This window comes from Pseudorca crassidens, chromosome 1 (genome assembly GCF_039906515.1).
Source record: "Pseudorca crassidens isolate mPseCra1 chromosome 1, mPseCra1.hap1, whole genome shotgun sequence".
Taxonomy (NCBI): Eukaryota; Metazoa; Chordata; class Mammalia; order Artiodactyla; family Delphinidae; genus Pseudorca; species Pseudorca crassidens.
In genome coordinates, this window is record NC_090296.1 from 33875965 (window position 1) to 33882576 (window position 6612).

The window sequence follows — 6612 nt, forward strand, 5'->3', positions numbered from 1 at the left end:
CCCTGTTGAGGACAGTACTTTCGTCCCTTGCTCTTTCTCTAAGCAGTGGGTAAACAGGTCCCACTGTTCATAAGACCAGTAAAAGAAGAGACTAAGAGGGAAGGCTCGGATTGAACCACAGTCCATAGTGCTGACTTAACCTTTTAGATGACTACAGTGAAACGGAGAGGCAACTTTCGGAAGGAGCCACAAATTTCAGATCTTTCTTATGGACCCCATTAAACGGCCCCTCTCCTTAGAGTTTGTTCTGTGAAGGCTGCAGAGGAAATCGGCTTCTTCATTTCTTCCCAGGTCTTGGGAGGATCACTTTCTGTATTTTTTTAAAATTTTATTTATTTATTTATTTAGGCTGCATTGGGTCTTTGCTGCTGCGTGTTGGCCTTCTCTAGTTGCGGCGAGCGGGGGCTACTCTTCTTGCAGTGCGCAGGCTTCTCATTGCGGTGGCTTCTCTTGTCGCGGAGCACGGGCTCTAGGCACTTGGGCTTCAGTAGTTGTGACTCGCGGGCTCAATAGTTGTGGCTCGCAGGCTCTAGAGCACAGGCTCAGTAGCTGTGGTGCACGGGCTTAGTTGCTCCGCGGCATGTGGGATCTTCCCGGAGCAGGGATCTAACCCGTGTCCCCTGCATTGGCAGATGAATTCTTAACCACTGCACCACCAGCGAAGTCCCACTTTCCATATTAAACAGAGCATCATACGTTCCTGAGAATGCCTCTCCCACAGATTTGTTTTGACAACCAGGAGGGAAGATGGGAGGCCTGTAGAATGGGCTGCATGATAACCTAAGAGGATCTAGGAGAGCCCTTTCCAAAACGACGGTTGATTATTTCCAGCTCCCTCTCAAGCTGGGCTTCTCAGAGAGCACCATTCATCAAAGGGCGACACCCGGCCCTCTAATTACCTTCACCCTTGTCAGAGGTGTGTTCAGAGGCTTCTATCACCCTGATGGTGACCTGCTAACGTCCATGCCTCTGGCCAAAGGTTTGTTTATGTATTTCATTAAATAGGGTGAGCGTTTATCAACCATTATTGGTATTTCATAACTATTCCTCTTGGTGTTGTAATTAGAATTCTTTTGCATCCTCCAACTTTGACATACGATTTTTTTAAAAATAGGATACTTGGGTTTCAAAATCAGGCAGTTTTCCCCTTTATGTGTTTGCATGGGAATGTAAAAAGGAACTGGGGAGAGAGGTTCTCCTAGGACTTTTGCTCACAATGCCTTCTTTCCAGAAAGCCCCACTTAGTGTATTTTGGCAATCGGCTTTATAATAAGTTATAGATTTCCCTTCCTTTATATCTCTGGGACAGGCATTCCTTTCTATTTTATAGGGAAGGAAATAGTGCCTAAAACCTTAGTGCTTCCTCACCAGAATATTACTTTTATCGTTATGTAGCAAGAATATCTGCACAGATTTATTTGGTAAAGATTCTATTCAAAGGTCTTGGTACTGATTAACGATGCTTGGCCCGCTGAACGATGGGCGTAACCTGGGCTTGATAAACCAAATAAGACCTTTGTCTTGTTTTGCTGGCTGCTCAAAATTGCCTCTACCATAAAATCATTCAGCCTCCAAGGAGAGGCCAAGATTCTTCTTGTAAAGACCTGGTGTTTATTTCCTGGCCTTGATGGGTAGTTGAATACAAGTGGGGATGCTGATAGGAAAGGCCTTAAGGACATGTGTGTGTGCTTGTGAGTGTGTGTGTGTCTATACACACTTGTGCACATGCTCACAAGCATACTACTTCCCCCTGGGACCCAGGGTGTGGGGGATGAGATGGAGAAGCAGTTAGTTTACCTGCATATCAGGTTAGGCATGAACACAGGCTGTTTTCACCCAGCTTTTGCTCTGAAGTATCCACATCCTCTTCCTCTCCCGCACTTGTCGAAGCCACTTTGCCCAGGTGGATAAAACAAAGGACTGCTGCTCTAGGTCCAGCAGTTTCCAGACAGAGCTATTCTGCTATCCTCATAGGTGCCTGGAAAAGAGTTAAAGTGAGCTTGAGTATGTGATCGGATTAGCATGAACCCACCCTCTCCTGGGCAAACTACTTGGACTTGTTGCAGATCGGGGTCAACAGTGTCACATTTATTTCCTAAAAATACTCCAACTTGCTAAAAACTTTTGAGAATAAAATCCTCCGATACTGCAGTATATACCTTACATTTCTCAGAAGCGCTGCCTGTAACTCTGGGCAAATCCCTGAGAGTGGGTTCCCTGCCCCGATTCCTGACATTGATCTGGTTTTCAAGACAAGGGAAAGAAGCATTAGGAAGACTGCACTCCAGTGAATTGAGGCCTGTCCATGGCTGTGTTTTATAATGGATTATTTGGAGGAACTGGGAAAAAATACTCTCAGAAGGGATCAGGCTGACAGTCTTAAAATACCCAAAGGGCTCTCGTGGAGAAGAGGAAATAGATTTATTCAAACTATGACTGAAGGATGGAAGTTTCCAGAAGGAGTGTTTTGGTTCAATGTAAGGACGGGTATCTAACAGTCATCCAACAATGAATGGAAAGCTTCCTCGGAGGTGCTGAGAAAGGCCCCAGTCTCAGGACCGTGCAAGCAGAGGACAGCAGGGATGTTGTAATGTGAATTCCAGAAGTAGGCGTGAGGTTCAACCGATGACCTCCACGGTTCTCTCCAGCTCTAAGATTATATGATTCTATATCTGTAGTTTTCCATTTCCCTATTAAGAAGAAACTTTCCACATTCAAAATTGTTTCAGTATTTGATAAATGTTGTGGGATGATTTCTGCTCTGCTTAACGTGGGGCTTTCTCCTTTGCCCCACGGCTTAACAAGACATAAATACATCAGTGCCATTTGTCGGGAAGAGGAGATGGAAGTTTACTGCTGGAGAGGAAGGTCCTGTTTAGATGGGACCTAGTGTGGAGGGGCTGGGAACGCCATGTCTTGCCTCATACCTCTGTGTCTCTGAAATTCCTCCATCCAAAGGACCTGGGCATCTTACCACAGTCCTGGGTGGTGGACGCTGCAGAAGCTGTCTGTAGTTGGACTGCTCCTTTCACCAACTGCCTCGGCAATTCTCTCAGCAACCTCCCAATCACCCACAATTCCATGTCCTTCCCAAGTCCTGGACGATATGAATATCCTAAGGAATCTCCTGAAATTCTTACCCAACTTGAAGACAGAGTAAACTGTCTTTGAAAAATAACCGACTCTCTTTCAAGTGCTCCTTTCATTAAGCTATCATAAATAATTAAAAAGCCTTCTATTGAAAAACGCCACTAGCCTAAACATCTATTACATACTAGATCTGACTTTAACTTTTAAGTGGAAAGTTCTTTTGTTTAAACATGGTTAAATCTTGGCCTTGAAGTTTGGTTGATTTTTGTTTTTTTCTTTAAGAATACTCTTTCTCCATCTCTCTTGGACTCAGGATATGTTGCAAGAGAGTTCTAGGAGCTGGAAGTAAAATACTGATTATTCAAAAATGAATAGGGACTTCCCTGGTGGTCCAGTTGTAAAGAATCCACCTTCCAATGCAGGGGACGTGGGTTCGATCCCTGGTCGGGGAACTAAGATCCCACAGGCCGCGGGGCAACTGAACCCACTCGCCACAACTACTGAGCCCGCACGCCTCAGCAAGAGAGCCTGTGTGCCTCAAACTGCAGAGCCCACATGCTCTGGAGCCCGCGTGCCACAACTAGAGAGAGAAACCTGCATGTCACAGCTAGAAAGAGGCCCGAGCACCGCAACGAAAGATCCCACATACTGCAACTAAAATCTGACTCAGCCAAAAAGATAAATTAAATAAATAAATAAATAAATATTTTAAAAATGAATAAATTCACACCAACTCATTTTATATCAGGGTTCACTTTAATTAGTAGAGTGTGATCAAGGATCTGGGATATAAAGACCTCACCCTTGATGGGGGAGCCAATTCTTCAGCTCCTCCAGCAATCACCAAGGAGAGGTAAGTATTAGCTATCAGATTCTTTTAGCTAAATTTCAGACTAAAGGCAATGAACAAAGGGCCCAATGTGATTAGTGCAAATTAAAACCACCAGGAGATACCATTACACATTCATCAGAATGGCTAAAATTTAAAAAGCCTGACGTGTTCAAATACTGGTGAGGGTGGAGAGCAACTTGGAACTCTCATGCACTGCTGGTGGGAGTATAAGTTGGTGCAACCACTTTGGAAAACTGGCAACATCTACTAAAGCTAAAACTACCCCATGATTCAGCAATCCCACTCCTAGGGATATACCCAAGAGAAATGAGTTCATATGTCTTCCAAAAGAGATGTACAAGACTGTTTTTGAAGTTTTACTCATAATAACCCCAAATTGGAACCAACATAAATGTCTACTAATAGGAGAATGGATAAATAGATTGCAGCATATTCATACAATGGAATACCACACAGAAATAAAAAAGGACAAACAGCTGAAACAACTGATACCACAACATTTTTTGAATGAAAGAAGCCATACCCCAAAGAGTATATTCTTTATGATTCCATTTATATAAAGCTCAAGAACAGAAAAACTAATCTACGGTGTTGCAGAGCTGTGATTACTCTGGGTAGGGGGATAGTGACTGGGAGGTGGGACGAGGGAAATGTTCTATATCTCAGTCTGGGTGGTGATTTTTTTTTTTTTTTTTTTAATTTTTAGGCTGCACCGCACAGCATGTGGGAATCTTAGTTTCCCGACCAGGGATCGAAACCGTGTCCCGTTCCGTGGAAGCACTGGAGGCTCAGAGTCTTAACCACTGGACCGCCAGGGAAGTCCCTTGTGTGGTGGTTTTATAGGTGTATACATTTGCAAAAATCCATCCAGCTGTTCATTTAAGATTAGTGCACTTCAGAACCACAGTGGGATACCACTTCATTCACCACCGCGAGGAAGGCTAAAACAGAAAAGACAATAACAAGTGTTGGGGGGGATGGGGAAGAACTGGAGTCTTCATGCATGGTTGCTGGGATTGCAGAGAGATTTTTTAGAAAACGGTTTGGCCGTTCCTCACAAAGGTAAACATGGAGTTATCACATGGCCAGTGATTCTACTTGTAGGTACATATCCAAGAGAATTGAAAACATATGTCCACATAAAAATCTGTATATGAATGTTCATAGCAGCATTATGCATGATAGCCAAAAAGTGGTAACAACCCAAACGTTCATAAGCTGACAAACGGATAAACAAAATGCGGTCTGTCTACAGAGTGGATTTTTCTAGGATAAAAAGGAATAAAGTATTGATACACGCTGCAATATGCATGACCTTTGAAAACATGCTAAGTGAAAGAAGCTGGTCATAAAAGGCCACGTATGGAGTGATTCCATTTGTATGAGATGTCCAGAATGGTAGACAGAAAGTAGATTAATGGTTGCCAGGGGTTAGGGGGAGAAGGCAATGGGGAGTGACGACTGATGGGTACAGTATTTTTGGAGGAATGAAAATGTTCTTAAATTAAATAGTGGTGATGGTTGCACAATTCTGTGAATATAGTAGAAACCACTGCATTGCACACTTTAAAAGGGTGAGTTTTATGGTATGTGAATTGTATCTCAGTAAAGCTGTTATTAAAAAGAGATTAATGCACTCTACTGTGTGTATTTACACCTGAGAGAGAGAGAACAGCAGAGGTGAATTCTTCAACTAAAACCAAACCAAAACAAAACAGGGGAAGAGGTGTGGGTTAAGAAGAGAAAGAAGAGAGCTGATTTGCTTGAACATCTCAAAGTGCCAAGTACTCTATGTACAGCATTTCATTTAATTGGCAGAGAACTCCTGTTACATATGTATTCCCAAATTAAAGGTGAGGAAACCGTCTTCTTCAGTAATTTGCTAAGGTTTCCAAAGCCAGGACTTAGGGTCCAATGTTGTTCCTCCTCCAATCTACTGCTCTCCCCAGGGTGCATTCCCACGAGGGGCTAGACTTGGCCTTGGAGCTCTGTCTGGAACACTCATTTGGCAGGAGAGAACCCTGAGACCCAGACAGGTGATGTAACTTTCATAAGACCCCATGGCCAGCCTGTGGCAGAGCTGGGTTAAACCCTGATGTCCCAGCATAGAATTCTTTTGTTAATAGCTAATAAAGTTAATAGCGCTATACTGAGCTCCTTATTAAATAGATCCGTTTGGTCCAACCATCCCAGAGAGCAGTCTGGAAGGGCTCAGCGCCGTGAGGGTGTGTCCACCTGGGTCGCAGAATCCCCTCCTGGGATTCTCGCTAAGAGCAATTCTTGCACAGGTCATTAGGATATTCACTTCAGCCTGGTTTGTGGCAGCCTAGTTGTCCATCACCAAGGGAGTGGATGAGTTAACTGTGGTGGGCACATACTATGGGATATTCACAGCTCTTAGAAGTAGGGAACTACATGCACATATTATGCTATACAATTATCTTAGAGCTGGAAAAAAAAAGCAGGTAGTCAAATGCTACTTAGAACATGCCATTTGTAAATTAAAAATAGAACTCCCCACAAAATACTGTCAGCTATTTTACAAGGAAGTATGCATATCAAAGGCTATCTAGAAACACATTAGTATAGTGGCTATTGGGGTGGGGGGAATGCAGGGAGCATGGTGACACCATGAATAGAATAGTATGATAACAATTCTTTACTGCTGA

At 43.4% G+C, this 6612-nt stretch overlaps 1 long non-coding RNA gene across 1 annotated transcript in view; it reads left to right on the forward strand.

Annotated features, from left to right (window-relative positions):
- The window catches only part of LOC137225354 (uncharacterized), a 63464-nt gene extending 58036 nt beyond the window's left edge, over positions 1-5428 (forward strand). Inside the window, exon 3 of the long non-coding RNA XR_010943815.1 lies at positions 4650-5428. This is a non-coding gene — a long non-coding RNA (uncharacterized lncRNA). The remainder of the gene's footprint in view (positions 1-4649) is intronic.
- Positions 5429-6612: the final 1184 nt, after the last annotated feature.